This window comes from Rattus norvegicus, chromosome 18, assembly GCF_036323735.1.
Source record: "Rattus norvegicus strain BN/NHsdMcwi chromosome 18, GRCr8, whole genome shotgun sequence".
In the NCBI taxonomy this organism is placed as follows: Eukaryota; Metazoa; Chordata; class Mammalia; order Rodentia; family Muridae; genus Rattus; species Rattus norvegicus.
In genome coordinates this window covers 62,094,619-62,112,506 of record NC_086036.1, presented here as the reverse complement: position 1 = coordinate 62,112,506, position 17,888 = coordinate 62,094,619, and the positions used below count along the sequence as shown (strand labels likewise).

The 17,888-nt window shown below is 45.9% G+C and overlaps 1 long non-coding RNA gene across 3 annotated transcripts in view; it reads right to left on the bottom strand.

The window, feature by feature from the left end:
* Window positions 1-17,888, bottom strand: part of LOC108348805 (uncharacterized) — a 28,042-nt gene that overhangs the window by 9,430 nt on the left and 724 nt on the right. The window contains exons 2-3 of one of the 3 annotated variants that reach the window (XR_005496443.2): window positions 17,075-17,466; window positions 15,942-16,032 (exon numbers count right to left, since the gene is read on the bottom strand). This is a non-coding gene — a long non-coding RNA (uncharacterized LOC108348805). Of the gene's footprint in view, window positions 1-4,450; window positions 17,467-17,888 lie in introns of those variants that run through there. The other 2 variants (XR_001842127.3, XR_005496442.2) reach the window with 2 other exon arrangements.

Here is a 17,888-nt window from a genome sequence, read left to right as displayed (position 1 = left end):
GACCATATGAGGGGAGAGTCCAGTCATTTTTCTTATTCTTTGATTATGCCTTTAAATGAAATGTATGATTCCAAGTCTACATGTGCTTCCTTATAACAAGTTGCTGACACCTTTGAAATTAGAGATTCCAAATATATTCTTTTTTTTTTTTTATTAACTTGAGTATTTCTTATATACATTTCAAGTGTTATTCCCTTTCCCGGTTTCCGGACAAACATCACCCTCCCCCCTCCCCTTCCTTATGGGTGTTCCCCTCCCAAACCTCCCCCCATTGCCACCCTCCCCGCATAGTCTAGTTCACTGGGGGTTCAGTCTTAGCAGGACCCAGGGCTTCCCCTTCCACTGGTGCTCTTACTAGGATATTCATTGCTACCTATGGGGACAGAGTCCAGGGTCAGTCCATGTATAGTCTTTAGGTAGTGGCTTAGTCCCTGGAAGCTCTGGTTGCTTGACATTGTTGTACTTTTGGGGTCTCGAGCACCTTCAAGCTCTTCCAGTTCTTTCTCTGATTCCTTCAACGGGGGACCTATTCTCAGTTCAGTGGTTTGCTGCTGGCATTCGCCTCTGTATTTGCTGTATTCTGGCTGTGTCTCTCAGGAGCGATCTACATCCGGCTCCTGTCGGTCTGCACTTCTTTGCTTCATCCATCTTGTCTAATTGGGTGGCTGTATATGTATGGGCCACCTGTGGGGCAGGCTCTGAATGGGTAAACACCTGTTCTTAAATTTTAAACTCAGACCAGCTTTGTTTACATGGACTTCCTTCTCCTCTACATGTGTTTGAGGCTGTCATGATTGTGAAAATGCTTGCGGCTATCCATTTTCATTTGCCCACAAGATCTCTCAGCTCTAGGAATCTCCAAGATGGCTGCTGTAATTATGTACACAGCCTGTGGTCACAGAGCTTGGCAAAGCTGTCTGGTCATGTAGGGACAGCCTTTTGAAACTTGGTGTCATGAATCACCCTACTTAGCTAATTTATTTTGAGCAGCAAGAAATCTCTGAAAGAAAAAATGTTGAATGAACTTTAGACCATTTCCTCTTTTTTGGGGGGGAAACCCAAAGCTCATTTGAGGCAAAGCATAGGCTTTCTTGTTAGCGTCTCAGCCTGCTATAAGACGCCCGTGGGCTTGAGGTTATCAAGACCTATCAGTGAAATTCTATTGAGAGATCTAAGGGAGATTCCTGAAGGGCCTGGACAGTTATCCTGCTGAAAAGCCTTCTCAGATAAGAGACTTAAGGAGGCATCCAGATAGATAGATAGAGCTGGCCCTGGGTGTTCCTGGAGCAAATGGTTTGCCTTAATCCAGACTCCACCACTCAAAGTAGTTGTCCTTCCCAGGCCCGTACTTCCTCCTTTGGAAGATGGGATTGATATTTCTTACCTCATGAACTTATTGTGAGAACTGACACTGGACATAACAGATCATTTGGAACAGTGCTAGGATTGCCGGGACTGTTTTCCGAGGTTTGGAAAATCACAAGCTTACCATCTAGATCAGAACCAGGAAGACAGGGCATACTAACTCCCAGAGCATGAAGAGTGGGAGAGCAATCCTCAGCCTGGCGGTAGATAGCATATCACAGTGAGATAATAGTCTTTGGTGACATCCAGACCTCTGTAGGGGAAAAGGCCCCTCTTCTGGGAAATCGTAGACTGACCGGTAAAGACTTGGAAGAGGACTTGCAATGTGCTTTGAGCTCCATTTGATCTTGGGAAGGATAAATGTCTTTCTAACATGGGATATTTTTCTATACCAAAGTTCCTCTCACAGGAGCAGCATAAAAGACCTACAGACAATCCTGCTGTTTGTTTGTTGTAGCTCTTGCCCTCGTGTTTCTGAGAAGTCAAGACAGGAGAGGTGCCATCGCCCCCTCAACAGGTGTTACACACCACAGCTGACAGCACTGAGGAGATACCTATCATTGAGAAGGGCACTTTCCTGGGTTCACAGGCACATTCATCCCCAGAGAGCTCACCCGATGTCACCCATGGGTGGCTTCCTATGGTTGTGATGCTATTCAGCACACCTCGACTTATTAACTACTCACAGATTTGAGAACAAGTATTTGGCTTTCAGAGAAAGAAAATAGTTTGCACAAGAATGGAGCTAGTTTAGGTAGTTCGAATCACTTGACCCCTTTCCTTTGAGACTTGACTGAACATTGGGAGTGTTGTTTTGCAAGCTGTGAGAAAGACATGAAGTTAGAATTCCAAGACTGTCACAGTGGTGCAGCATCCCTTGGAGCCACAGGCATTTGTGTGTTGGGGTCACATGCAGGGATCTCTGGTCACTGTGGTCTTTTCCGGGTGCTGATCTTTCATGCTGGTGTTAGCAGAGGGGACGTCCCATGGTAGGCCTGGATTCTTGTGATTTCACTAAGTTGCCCTGGTGTCCAACTGGATCACCTCACTTCGAAGCTTATCTATAAAGGAGGCATCCTAAAGGGGAGGGTGAGGCTGCAGCCACTGCTGATTGGGAGTCCGACTTCTCTGCTGTGCTGGGCTGCGCTCCCACCATGGAATGGGTGTCTACTGTGTAGCCCTTCACTTATGCACTTGAAGTGATCACTTTGCCAACACGAGGGAGAAAGCCCCAGCCCAGATACTTCTAGGAAACTGAAGATGTTTCCTGGCCCTTTCCATTTTGAGTCCAAACTCCCTCTCTCCCTCCCTCCCTTCCTTTCTTCCCTCTTCCTTTTTTCCTTTGCTTCTTTCTTCAAAAATTTTATTGTGATTGTGTGTGTGTGTGTGTGTGTGTGTGTGTGTGTGTCTACTGCCCTCCATGTTATTTTTCTGAGGTGATGACTTTCAATCAAACAAAGCAGTCCTGAGAGAAGTTTCTTTATCAGACGGTCCCTGTCATTTTTAGTTTACTAAGATAAAAAGATCTAAATTGGCAAAGTGGCTCAGCAGATAAAAATACTGGTCATTAAGCCTGATGAGCCTGGAACACACGTGGTGGAAGGAGAGAACTGACTTCCACAGCTTTTCCTCTGACTTCTATGTATATGTCATGGTACGTACGTACGTACGTGTGTGTGTGTGTGTGTGTGTGTGTGTGTGTGTGTGTGTGTGTGTGTACGTACGTACTGTCTTGCTCTCTTTCCACCCTGTGAATTAAATTCGGGTCATCATTTTTACCCACTGAGAAATCTCAAAGACCCCAGGGTCCTTCCTCCTTTCCTCCTTTCCTCCTTTTCACGTAATTTTCCTCTTTCTATGTAACAACATGTTAAAGATGACCATTTTTCTAACTGTACTTAGGTTAGTTCAGGTGTGAGGCTCAAGTGTGAGGCAGACCCCAAGACTCTGGGAAGTCAGAACCACGGATGGGCTCTGACAGAGCTTGGTGCTGCAAGAGCCTCAAACGTGCTTTGATCAGAATCCATGCATCTCTTCGGTATCACTGTTTCCTCATAAAGTCCAGCAACTGATAACTGTTTTCTTTCTTTTTCTAGATAGGGTCTCATTATGTGTAGTGTTGGCTGCACTGGGACTCTATAGGTAAATGATGTTGGCCTTGAAATTTGCTAGCCTCTGCCCCTTGAGATTTAAAGGTGTATGCCACAGTGCTCTGATGATAACAATTTCTTTTCTTTTCTTTTTTTTTTTTTTCGGAGCTGGGGACCCAACCCAGGGCCTTGCGCTTGCTAGGCAAGCGCTCTACCACTGAGCTAAATCCCCAACCCCGAGAACAATTTCTTGAAAGGTATCAAAGTTTAGGGTTTTGGATAGATAGATGTCAAGGACAGATTTTAAATTCTTGAAGAGCATTGTGTCTTTACTATTATTATATACAGGGACAGAGAGCCAAACAGGCATTCCAAGCAGAAAACAAACAAACAAAAAACCCTCCTCAAAACTAAAAAATCTAACAATAACAACACAGGAAAAAAAAAACCCATACTGATCAAACAAACAAAAACAACACCAACTCTGGTCTGGAAGCAGGAATTCTGAGCTCTACGTCCATGTTTTGAGTAACACGTGACATGATCTTTCTGGGTATGGCCAGAGGTGGGATAGTTCTAAATTTAAAATAACAATGTCTGCTTTGAAGACTTGCTTCCTTTCGTCCAATAACACATTGGAGTATGTTCCCAGGAACTGGACTCAGAAAGCTAGGATACATCCAAACATGGCCTAAAAGAGCCCTGCTTTTTCTAGAAGCACCTGGAAATGGTCTGGCTAGGACGATTTAAAGTACTGCCAGCAGCGAGCATCCATACAGCTCTGGACTGGGCTGTGTACTGTGGGTCAAGGAAGGGCTGTGTGGAGTGGCCATTGAAGCTGGAGCTGACGACTGTGCTGCAGGAGGGTAGGGTTTTATTCGTTTGTTTGTTCTTTTACACTAACAGAGAGGGGCATCACTCACATTACTTCCAGTCCCCACGTGTCTTAATGAGGGTTACTGTAGCTACAACAAAAACACCAGGACCAAAAGCAATTTGGGGAGGAAAGGGTTTATTTTGCTCACAGTTCATCATCAAAAGCAGTGAAGGCAGAAACTCATTTAGGGCAGGAAGCTGGAGGCAGGAGCTGATGCAGAGGTCATGGAGGGGGAGTGGCTTACTAGCTTGCTACTTGTGGCTTGCTCAGCCTAGTTTGGCTGATGGAGAGATGCTCTCCTTACGTATGGCAGGTGGGAGAGCTGGCCACGAGGTCATGAGAGCGGAACTGTCCCTGCCCCTCTAGGCAGCACAACAGAGCTGGCCCTGCTGGCATGGGATGAGAGTAGAAGAGCTGGCTCTGCCCCTTGCTGGCTGTGGCGTTGGGTGAGCCTGGGCAGAGCTGGACATCTTGCCCCATGGAACAGCTGGTGGACTGACCAGCTCAGCTATCACCCACCCAAATCCAGGGTTTTGAATTGGTTCACCCCAACATCTACCCGGGTCCATCTACTTCTGGAGTTTGGGAAGGGGCTGGTTCTGCAGATCTAAAGCTGCAGGATCTCCATGGCACAGGGCAGCAAGAGGATATCCTGGTGAGGATCTAGCATTGATAGTGTAGCAGAAGCCAGAGGCATTGAACCAGACCAATGACTCATTGCAACGATCATTTGCAAGTAAAGCAGTGTGGACAAAAACCGTACACTGTGGGTCACACTGTGACACACTGCAGCTTCCACAAGATTTTTTTTTCTTTTGGTGGGATGGGGGAGGTTGAAAAGGCAGAGGACAGGTATGAAGAGGAGATGAATGGGCTTGGGGTGCATGATGTAAAATTCACAAAGAATCAATAAAAAGAAAATGAAAGAAAGAGAAAGGAAGGAAGGAAGGAAGAAAGGAAGAAAGAAAGAAAGAAAGAAAGAAAGAAAGAAAGAAAGAAAGAGAGAGAGAAAGAAAGAAAGACAAATGCCTTACATCTGGATCTTATGAAGACAGTTTCTCAATTGAGGGTTCTTCCTCTCTATGACTCTAGCTTGTACCAAGTTGACATAAACCTAGCCAGTGCGCCACCCGAGGGACATGTGCGCCAGGCTCTAATAATGAAAAGCCAGATCAGATGGGAAAAGCTGCACAATGGGGCGGGATGAATACAGGGCTCGAAGGCCATTGGCTCTATCTCCACAGAGGCCTCGGGAGTAGATGCCGCTCTACCTAAAAGGAACTTGTCTTTCCCACCCTGTACCCTGTCATGGAAGGCTGGGCAAGTGTCTTTCTCTCTCCTTGCCTTTCTCTTATTTGGTCCATCAGTCACCTAGACCTCTTCATGACCCCCAAAATATCTAGGTCCCCTCTCATCCTCTATAACTGGACATAGCACTAGTCCAAATCACTTCTTGTCCAGCCTGTTCTATAGTTTTAACCCCACAATATATTTTCCCCTTCAGCCTTGTGGTCAGTAGGACAAAGGAAATATAGCATGAGCCTCACCACACAAGCAGGTAAAGTTAATCTGAACAAATGGTTGAATCAGATGTTATCCAAAGTATCAGCCACGTAACAATTTAATTAGATAGCGCATGGATTTTTCTAGGTTAAGTTCTAAGAGTCTTGCCGGTGCACACCTGTCGCTGTGGACTGGCCTCACTGTGTGTTCTGAGTTGCCAGTGTTTCAGACTACCTAGCGCATGTCTGCATGGTTCAGCGCTAGAGAATCTCCCAAAGTCTGTCTAGAACAATCCGACATGCCTACTGTCTGCAAGAGAGGTTTCAGATGTCTCTTTACAACTAGGCATTCGTCACCCCACCCCTGTCCAGACACACCCTATGTTCTTACCACAACAAGCTGGGGCTCAGCCTTTGCCAGACTTGGAATCATGTCTTTGCACATCTTATTTTTCAGCCTCTACTGGGCTCACCAACTCTTTGAAGCTGCTTTCTTATCCTAACCAATGAGAAGTGTGGGGTAGGCTGAATCCCATCTTCTAAATAGGTATGCATAGCTCCCCACAACATGCCAATATGTCACATTGTTAGCAAACGGACTCTAGACATCCCCAAGGCAAGAAGCTTCAGTGGGGGAGATCATTCTGGATCATGGATAGGACCATTGTCATTCTAAACATTCTAACAAGAGGGAAGGAAATACGGAGGCCAAGAAAGGGATCCAATGAAGAAAATGGCAGATGAGCTAAAATATTCTGTAGCTGCGTCTAAAGATGGAGGCAGGAGCCATGGATTACAAACACTCTTCTGAGGCCACGGTTCTTCTCCAGAGCCTGCAGGAGGAACTGGTTCTGTGATGCCTTGATTTTAGCCCTATGAGACTGATTTTGGACTGCTGACTTGCAGAACTGTAAACTAACCATTTTGCTTAATTACATGCTAAGCTGGTTGTAACTTGTTTCATTTTTATACCCTTCTATTAGTTCTTGGAGAACTCTATACAATGTATCTTCATTGAGCTTCTTCCACAAATGCTTTCCAGATCCCTCTCTTCTTCTTTCACCCAACTCCCTGTCCCTTTTTTCTACCAAGGCCACTTTGTGCTGCCCAAGTATTCTTGGATGCATGGCCTTCTACTGGAGAGTGGTTAACTTAGCAGGGGCTACACATTCTTAACAAAAACTAACTTTCCCTTTCCCAGCAGCTAGCAAAAGCTAGCTCCTTACCTAGGAGTGGGACTTCAAGCCCTGTCTCCTCTCCATGCTGCTTTGATCTGACTCGCACAAGTCTTGGGCTTATCATCACAACCACTGTGAATTCATATGCAAAGATCATTTGCTGTGTCCAGAAGACACTTTCCCCCTGTAGTCATCTACACTCTGGCTCTCACACTCTTTCCATTCTCTCTTTCGAAATGATCCCTGAGCCTTTGGAAGCATGGGGTATGGTATATGTGTTCTGTTTAGGGCTGAACGTTCTGAAGTCTCTTTCCTCTGAACCTTGGCCAGTTGCTGGTCTCTGTGTTAATCATCAACTATTGCTAATAGAAGAACCTCTGGTCAGGGTTGAGAGATGTATTAATCTATGGGTATGACAAGCCATAAGGAATTGATTTATACTATGTCTATTTAGCAGAATAAAAGTAGTTTTCTTTCTAGTTACTATTTCCCTCGCTAGGGTATTTGACCTGTTTAGCCACACGTTTTTGCCCTAATATTGGTCTCAGCAATGGATTTCATTGTATGAAGTGGGCTAGAAGTCTAATCAGGAAGTAGTTTACTCTCACAACATTTGTGTCACTATTTGCGCCAGTGAGCATGTCTTGCCGGGCCAGTCATTGTAGTAGCTCTTGAAGTTCATGGTTGGGTAAGACTGGTGATTACTTTTCCCCTATGGTAGCAAGCATAGCACTTCCCAGCACCATGAAACTTAAGTAAGAGAGAGGAGGTTTTCTTTTCCTAGCTCCATATCCCTCACCTCTTGCAGACAGCACTGATGTGGCCATGGTTACTTTCTGTGATTTTTCTCTCTACTAGAATTTTCGGTCCAATTTTCCATATTAGTTTCCTTTTCTGGTTGCCATGGAAGGCATGATTTAACAAAAGCAACTCAAGGAAGAAAGGGTTTATTTTGTTGTTTCGTTTATCGTATTTGAGGTACGAAGCATCACGGCAGGAAAGGTGTGGTACCCAGAGCACAAAGGGTGACAGTCACATGGTGTCTCCAGTCAGCAAGCAGAGATGGGTGAATGCCCCAACTCGGCAGATTCCTCCCATCCCCCCCTTTTATTGCCACACACACTCAGGGTGGTTCTTCTCTGTGAAACATCATTGAAAAAAAAAATGTATCTCCCAGGTGACTCCAGAGTCAGTCAAGTTGACAATGAAGACTTAGAATGAGCAAGAAACTGTTTTCTCTCTCACTCCCTTCAGTCACTACAACACTGAGCTGTGCTGAGCATCTGGTCAACCTTCTTCACTTTTCCTAAAGAATGAATGAAGGCAGGGGGAAAGCTATTGCTTCCCTGCCTCCCAGTGGGAGAAGAGATCATACCACCATGTCAATCGGTGCAAACCACACATGTCCACTGACATCATAAAGAAGACGGAGCAGCCTCTGGGGCCAGCAGCAGGTGAGCAGAGGAGAGACAGCTGAAAGGATCAAGGGGGCGAGAAGGAGTGGGGATCAGAGTCCAGGGCTAGGACAGCTGCACAGGTCAGGCCCAGGGGAGGTGTTTGAGACTTCGAAACCAGAAGCACGGAGCTTGTGGGCTGCTTTGGATTTGTGAAAACTTGGAAAATAAACAGAGTTCTAAGAAAAATATTTTCTCTGCTCCCGAGGTCACTCCAGGACAGCAGAGAGATAAGGGAGTTGCTGAACTAAGCCTTGAAAACCAAGGCAAGAAAGACAAGGAGAAACCTCAGAGGGGTGATCAGACCAAGAAGGGGACCTGAGGGAGACAGGGGCTAGAAGATAGACAGGAGGGAAAGGAGCCAGATAAACAGGAGCAGAGATAAGAGGGAGGGCTTGCAAAGAAAAGCCTTAAAGACCTGGGAATCAGAAACAGGAGATAAGAATATAGTGGCAGAGGAGCGGGTGATTAAAGGATTCCTCAGCTCCACTGACATCATATAGCAGCTTCCTCAGTGTGTGTGGAAGGGGCAGCTCTGGGTACAGCTGGAGACCATGAACATCCTATTTCTACCTACAAGATGCCTGACAGAAAAGCATCTTTCCTATCCCTGTAGGACGGCAACAGATGCCTCCAGAGATCATCCGATCTCCACTGCTAGGAAATATTGTCCCCTAGTTCATCACTAGTGATTTGGAGAGAGAAGCTCGTTGGGTGGTAGCAGTGGTGGAGTGTGTTTCAGGGAAAAGTAGCAGAAGGAAAAAGATCAGAAAACAACAAAAATAGTAAACGTTAGAGCTAGAAGATTCAAGAGTATCTAGCCACACAAGGGATAACAGCTAGGATGATCAATGATGGAAAATGGGCAGAGACACAAACAGATGAGGAGAGGAAAGACCCCAACGGACATGAGGAACCACTGTCCAAAGGGTGACGGCAGCTTGAGCTGGATCTGCTTGGGAATGGGACACGGGGAGGGTTCAGTGGTGGGTTACTGACATCCAGGGTCAGGGCCCATCAGTCTTCTGTGCTTATGTGCAGACACTAGAGCCAAATCCATGTCAAATTGCATATGCATGACTTTTAGGTTCATTATAATTATACCATAGATAAATGTTGGAGCACAAAGAAGCTTCCACAGGGCTCAGCTCGCTCTCTCTGATTAATGATCGCGATGCTCACAGAGGTTTGAAACAGTAAACGCCTCCGAGAGACACACTCAGGTCTAAACATCTCTGAAGCAGAAAGAAGGTAAGCTCTCCCCTGATCCTGCAAGCAAAGACCGGCGAGCGCCAACGGGTGGAGTTAATGAAGTCAGGTTATTTTATCTGGCAGTCCTTTGGGATTCTGCACTGCTGGTAAAGACGAGGACTGGAGGAGGCCAATGAAAGGGGTCTCAAACCATCCACTGCAAAGAGTTGGGGGATGTGTGTTCTTGAGGGTGGGCTTATGGGGATGGAGATAGATGAAAGGAGAGAAAGCACTCGTGTGTGCACGAGCACGCATGCGAGAGTGTGTATGTGCGTGTGTGGGCTGTGTTAGACTGTGTGTCAAGGTAACCATCTATACTCAAGTTTGATGTTTGATTGCTCGCCCTCCTTTATGAATTTTCAAGCATCTGCTCCTGAGCAGAAGAGATTCTAACGGAACACCCCAGACTCTGAGATGTTCAAGAAAAAAATTTTCCGTGTCTTTCTTTCTACAAAAATGCTGTCCCGACTGCTTTTATAATCTCTCTGTTTTGGGGAGAGTTCTAGGTCTGTCAGTGTCTTTTTGGGGGGCGAGGATGGGACAGGGAGGGTCCCTGGCCAAAGCCCCTGCAGTTCCAGTGCACGGAAACCTACCCCTGAGCCAATCAGGTTGCCTTTCTCAGAGGGCCAGCCCCTGGGAAGGCCAGCCCCCTGGGAGGGCCAGCCCCCTAGATGCAGCTCAGCTTTGCTTCAAAGAGAGGTGGGACACACAGGTGAGAAATTGACTAGACCAGGCGTATAATACAGAGTCACAGGAGAAGGGACAGATTCTCAGACTTCTGGTCATAACACTGGACATTTCCCCGCCACCCCCCTCCCCCCCGCAAGGCAAACAGGGAATATATGAGCAAAGCACCTCTCGGCTCATTTTCCCAGAAGTACTTTAGGGTAGGGCTGAGATCACAGTGTGTAGATCCCACATCCTCTTCCCAGCTCCCTGTCTCAGACATTTAATTAAAACCACAGCCTCAGTTCCCTCACCTCTGACTTGCCGGAAGTAATCGAGCCAGGGATATAAGATTGCAACCAGGATTAAATGAGGTAAGACTTGCAAAGCACACAGATTCGTTTCTACATCACCAAGTCCTCCAGAACTATTCGTTGTTGCTCTTCTTCGTGCCAAATCCTTCTAAAATTATTATCCCCTCTTAACGGCTTGAAGGAATGTGGCATTCTTAGCATTATGTCATGAGCAGGCCTCCATTTTGCTTAAAGTCTGGTACTCCACAAGACAACCTTTGATATGAACACTAAGATTTTTTCTACACGGTGTGAACTGCTATGCTTTAAAACATTATCCTGGCTTGTTTGGAGGTACCGGAGAGGGGTTGAACCTAGAGCTGTGTGTATGTTAGATTGTAGTGCCTTGGCAGTGGGGTCAATCTACAGCCTTCTTTTTTACTTTTTATAGGGAGACACTAAGTTCCCAGGCTGGCCTTGAACTCAGTCAGCAGCCCAAGCTGGTCTTGGAGTTATAATCCTTCTGGCTCAATCCCCAGAAGAGCTGAGATTCCAAACCCGAGCCAACAATCCCAGCTTCTACGTTTCCTTTAAGCACAAGGGCTTGTCTGGAAGGCAGAGGACCCCCCCCCCCCCCCGTCAGGCCCTTTACCTTGCCTTAATGTTCTATGGGTCTTCCAAGCATTTGTGCTCCGCTGTTGGACACAGCCCAGAAGTGGAGCAGGTAGACAGCATGCATAAGGCCCAGGCCTTAATCCTCCATCACTCCCTCCCCAAAGCTAAAATAATGCAGAAACCATTAGTGGGTAGATCTGAAAAGAATTTCCTAGGGCCGGAGCTGAAGCTGGAGCTCCTGGGTAGTGCTCTTGGCTAGCCATGGGTGAGGTTCTAGGTTCAAACCTTGACCCTGGAGACACTGGGCTGGTTGCAGATGGGTTTAACTAGCATTCCCTGAACCATGATTTGATTTGTAATAAGCAGAACTCCGGCAGACAGAGCCCAGAAGCACAGCTGTTCTCAAAGGGGAGGCATTGCATTCTATTTTCTAGTAACCGTTACTGTGCTCAACTTACTTAGGGCCATAGTAATTTCGTGTGATCTGATAAAGCGTAGTCTTAATGACATCAGTGTCAATTCTGCTACTCAGATTAGGCAGTGCTGTGACAGAGACGCCCTGTCCAAAGCCATATATTTGCCAGAGCAAATTCCTGTGGGAAGAGATTACGTGCAACAGGTGGGCTGAAAACATGATAAAGATTAGGTTTTACTATAAACTCCGGTATCACGGGATTAATATGCACCCTCTTTAGTCTTTTCAACAATGCTGAGCTGGACAGCGGATTTGTATTTGTGGATAAACCAAGCCCCGGAAGCTTAATCAAGGTGATCAGGGCAGCACAGAGTAGGACGCAGAACTAAAATTTAAGCCTGTGCTGATCTGAGTTGTAGGGCAAGTCTTCCCATCCACCATGCCAGTTTTCTAAGCACTCTTGTTTGTTTTTTTCAAAGGAAGTAATAATTCCATATCCGGGAGGAAACAGTATTTTACTTTGCAGTAACTATGCATACTGTAGTATACATATATAAAATTAATACTATATACCTATATTTCAGAGTGAATGTATAGTCACACGTGTGTATGGTTTCCTGTGGAGACCACAAGAGGACATAAGGTTCCTCGGGGTTATAGGTGCTTGTGAGCCACTTGTGCTTGTGTTTGAAACTCTGGTCCTCACGAGTGAACAGCAATCGCTCTTAAAGGCTGAGCTACCTCTCCAACTCCTGTAGTTATACTTAGTCTACCACAGATGTCTTGGTGGACTAGTAATGTAGCTCTGTGGTAAAATGCTTGTCTACATGAGCAAGGTCCTGGGTTCAATCTCTGGAAACATGGTGGTGGTAGGGGGAGGGGGGATGAATATGTTGGCTCACATCAGAAAAGTTTTGTGTTGTTTAGTTTGAAATAGGTTCTCGTGGAGTCCAGGCTGGCCTTGAACTTGTCTTATAGCCAAGGATGACCTCGAATGCCTGCTCCTCCTGCCTTGCTCATGTGTGGATTTCAGATGTGGGCAACAGTGGTTGGTTTCTGCAGTGTGAAGGATTAAACCTGAGACTTCATGCACACTGGGCAAGCAGTCTACTAATACTCTCTCAACCCCTCCGATAAGGAAACTTTGTCAGTGTTCTTATTACCAAGCCAATTGATTTGATACTTCAAGAATCTCGTAGGGCTCGATAAGTGTTAAATCCTTTCTTTCATTATTGAAAGAACATGAAGGAGGTCAACGCTGTAAGAAGGGAACGGTGGTGTTAGTCTTAGCATAGCAGATCCTGGTTGATGCTAATGCTGGTTTCTAGAAACTCGCGGACTTCACTGCATGTCTCTACTCTTGGCTCCTTGTTTATACTTATGGTGACAGCAAGATAGAAGGTTCACCCTCACCCTATGCATCCTGTACCCAATATTAGTGGAGAAAAGAGTTACAGTCTGGAGTAGTGAGAACATACTTCTCGAGCCCAAACTCCTAGACCTGACCTTATAGCTCCAACAGGCCAGAGAGACTGTCGACTCCTTCATCTTCAAGGAGATCTTCCTGTGGAAGCAGCTTTGGGCTACTAGACCTGAGACTGTACGGAGTATATGCGCATGTGTGTATACATGTATGTGTGTGTGTGTGTGTGTGTGTGTGTGTGTGTGTGTGCATGTGAATGGATACATTCAAGAACAAGTATCAACACACTGTTTTTAATATTCTGAAAACCAAGGCATGATTGCTTTCTCTTTTTATTTATTTATTTATTTATTCATTTGTTTGTTTATTTGATGTTTACAAATTAATGTTTTTTTCTAGAGGCCTAATTCATCTTTTTAACATTTTACTTCATATTTGGCCACAAATTGGTTCTATCATGGACAGAGGAAGCTGGCACCTATTTCCTGTTTTTGGAGAAGATTCCAGGCTTCGGGCTTCAGTAAACTTTCAGAGCCCCGGGCAAGTTTAAACCAAGGCTGGCTTAGTGCAGAGAGAATGAACACACCCGAGACCAGAGCTTCAGTATTAAGTGTGTTCTGGATGTTCTTGCCCCGAGCAATCCGTCACAATGGCGCACAGACAGGAACACTTTCACACTTTTAAGGCGTGACCCCAATTCTCTAAGCAGACCTGGCTGCATGTCAATCAAAACTGAAACTGAAAGATAGCTCTTAGGGCAATGGGCTTAGTCTAGGGACACCTCATCCTATGCCAATAGCTCGAAGTACGTGGTGAGCTTAACATTTTACTTCCTTGAATTCTGTCTTGTTGCTGTGAAAGAGCCTCTACCTTAGAGCTAGCTCATTCTTCTTACTACAGTTCAGGGAGACCAGTGTGTGTGTGTTCCATTATTTTTAAATTAAAATTTATTTATTATTACCATGTCTCTGTGTGGGTGGGGGTCAGTAGACAACTTTGTGGAGTGGGTTCTCTCTTTGCACCTTTACGTGGGTTCTGGGGAACAAACTCAGATCTCCAGGCTTGAAGAGCAAATGCCTTTATCTCAAGAGCCATGTCATTTTCTCTTCAGCCCTGTCGTCTGTCTGTCTGTCTATCCATCCATCCATCCATCCACCCACCCACCTACCCAAATAGAATAGACTTTCTATCTATTGGTTTTTTTGAGATAGGGTTTCTCTGTGTGACAGTCCTAACTGACCTAGAACTCATTCTGTAAAACATGCTAGCCTTGACTCTCACAGAGCCTGCCTCCCAAGTGCTGGGATTACAGGCACGTGCCACCACCTCCCGGCCTCATTTTCATGAAAAATCAAATTTCTAAGTGTTTCCTTTCCTTGACTTTTATAACTAATCATGTAAAAATCCTGACTTGACTTTTTAGGGTCCACGAGCTGAGTTTTGATCTGGTGCAGTGCAGGGACCTCTGCACTAACAGTCCACTGGTCAGAATCTGTCCAGCTTCATTTTTCAGTCCTGATTTTTCCTTGCCTGAGCTTCTCTGAGGGGCTCTGGAGAATGCACATATAGAGTATGCACACACTGTTCACACGTCTATCCAACAGCGGTGATCCATCCTTTGTAGGAACGGATCTTCATTAGCAACTCTCCACTTCTAATTCTATGTTAGTTTTGCTCTCATTAGATGTTGGAATTCTTAAAAACTGACTACCACGGCTTCCATTCAAAGAGTGTGCTCTGCCTAGCTTTCCTTTTCCCTCCCTGCCCCCATGTTTAGAGCACAGGCCTCTTTATTCTACAGCCAATTACCTCACTGACTCCCAGGACACTTTCAGCCTTGCTGCTAAGATACCTGTTCCTCCTGAACCGACACAGTGTCAAGCTCCCTCACGGCCCAGCCCCCTTAGGATATGGTAAATTGTATAACTCTTCCCTCTCTGGTTTATTTCAGGGCAGTTGACAGGTCTGTATGGAAACACTGCCAAATGTGTACTAAAAGAAGCAAGCACACAGTTTTCTCCAAGGTATGTGAGGTCCCTACCATTAATCTCCACTACACTCCTGGGTAAGAGACTATGGGCAAGTTCTCTCATGCCAGCTGTTTGGGGCAGATCAGCGGGACAAGCCTGAGTTGTGCAGTTGTGTAGGAAGAGTATGCATCTGAGGAGCAAAAACCTAGAACTCCTGAGCTTCCTGCCATTAGCAAACTCAGTCCTGAAAACCTCCAGGCAGACAGCAGTCTGCACAAAGGCAGGCTTGACTTTGGTGGGACAGGTCTACTTTTCACAGATTGCTATTCATATATGGCTGTCCCTATGCTCCCTTCCCCGAGCCCAGCACACCAAGCCAGACAAGTTTCAGGCCTGCAGGGGAACAGTGTTTGAACGGTCTTAGCTACAGCTCTTGAAGAAATGTTCTGACTACGTACCATGACATTCTTCCCCAGGCCAATGTGGATGGCCTGTGTGCTTGGCTGGCATCTTCTCAAGGCCCTCGCCCTCACAGATGCCGAGTGGAGGGGCCAAGAGCTGGTATCAGCACAGGCTCTGACACTAGCTTAGCACATACAGGTGACATACATTCTCCTTTGGCCCTTTCTTTGTTTATTGTTGTTATTGTTCTGATTTCTATATTTGAGACAAGAGTTTCACTCTGCGGGTAGCCCAGGCTACTCTGGAACTGACTATATAGCCCAGGCTGACCTCAAACTCTCTAGCCTTCTGCCTTAGCTTCCCAAGGTCAGAGGTTATGTGCGTGCACCACCTGCCTTTGTCTTCTTGGCGTTCATTGCCTTCCTTGAAAAGCAGCTTACCTTACAGATGGCTTAGAAAGTGCCATCGAAGACAGCCGATGACTATTCTCCTACATCACAGTCTACTGCTTGTAGGATGACATCTGTGACGCTGTAGTGGAAATATAAAAGAGGCATTGGTAAGAAAAATCAAAATGTAACCCCTACCTGCAGCTTGGCTCTCTTCCTTCCAGGACGGTATCCAACACCTCTGTGGCCCAGTTTGAGCTGATCCAGTGTGTCATAAGCTCAGGATGGGTTCATTTTTCATGTGTGCATCAAGGTCTAGCCTCAAGAACCCAAATAATGGGGCTGGAGAGATGGCTCAGTGGTTAAGAGCACTGACTGATCTTCTAGAGGTCCTGAGTTCAATTCCCAGCAATCACATGGTGGCTCACAACCATCTGTAATGGGATCTGATGCCCTCTTCTGGTGTGTCTGAAGACGGCTACAGTGAACTCATAAAATACATAAAATAAACAAATAATTCTGAAAACAAAGGAGAACCCTAATAACTTGTACATAGGCTCCTATCTGTCTAGAAACTTAAAAGAAAAACCCTGAAAAGGTAAAAAAAAAAAATCTGTCTGTGCGATGAATAACTTGCGCTAAAAGATGAGGAGTTAATGTCCAGAGAATAGTCAAGAGATGTTTTACGTGACTCACTTAGTCGTAATACCTCTAAAGACACAGTCCTGCAACTTCCCAGGGTACAGACCAGAAAGCATGGTTTAACAATGCTAACTGGGACCTCTCACCTACAAACTGCTACCTGGGTTTGAATCCAGGTAGTGATCCTGGGAAAGTTATTGTCAAGTTCTGCAGGATGCGCCAGTGGCCCCTGAACAAGCTGAAAATGCTTGTGTCTGTGAACAAGCAGCATCACTGGACTTTACTGCTAAGGGTTCTTCCTGTTCGCCATTCCTGTGAATGCTTGGTGGGAAGAAAGCCTTCCTGGATAAAGTGACAAGCAAGGTGCATAGGGATGTCGTTGTGAGGCTCAGATAAGACTGTGACTGTCAAAGCCCCCGAGGGACACAAAACGTTCAACAGAGGAATTCGGATGTCACCACCACTAAAATGACAGTGTGTAGGTGCTACATGTATATTTCTCACCAGATCAGACTAGTATATAACTCAAAACATCTATTTACCTGGCCAATGGGCACACCTGTGGGTTCCTTCTCCTTGAAGCCTGGAGCTACAGAACCGATTAAAGTTGGTCACTCCTCATTTAACTTCCTACTTTTCTTACTTGTTTTTGGGCCACGACTTTCTTCGCTTTGTGGTTCGCACTTCTGTCATGAATTTCTCTTTGACAAGGACTGAAGAGGACATCGCAACAACCTTAAAACACTATTGGAGTCCCTTTCTTTTTAGTGTTATGGTAAACAAGATGTCATGAACTAGCTGGTGGATGGTCCCGTGGTTCGCACATCTTCCGTGTCTCTCATGAAGTGCCAGGTGATTTTCCTGATGACCACGACTCCAGGACCTAGGTGTCTTCAATGATCCCCCAAGGTATTTTCAGCTCTGATGTTGTGTGCTGCTAGGGAAAGGTCAGGAAAGCAAGCAGATAGATAAGGAAGGAGGCCACAGGTAAGCAACCAGAGGGCAAACTCCTGGCTCCTTTGTCACCCAGAATTAAGATCCACCCCCACCATGACAAGGACGCCCTTCTGGCTGACCTGGGCATCCTTTTTTTTTTTAGTTTGGATGAAGCCACAAGCCTGTCAACTCCCTTTAAGTCAGCCAATCAGAAATGATGGGAGGAAAACAAGACTCACCCCCACCCCAACCTACAGGTTCTGACAATCCGCACTTGTGGAGAGTCCTCTGCATGTGTGTGAGTGCTTCTTCCCTTGTCACAGCGATCGCTGTGCCTGAGACTCTTCCTGACTTGTTCGTCCTTTAACTGGCTGTGAAAAGGAACCCCCTACTAGGTACCAGTTAGGTACAGGCACCTGG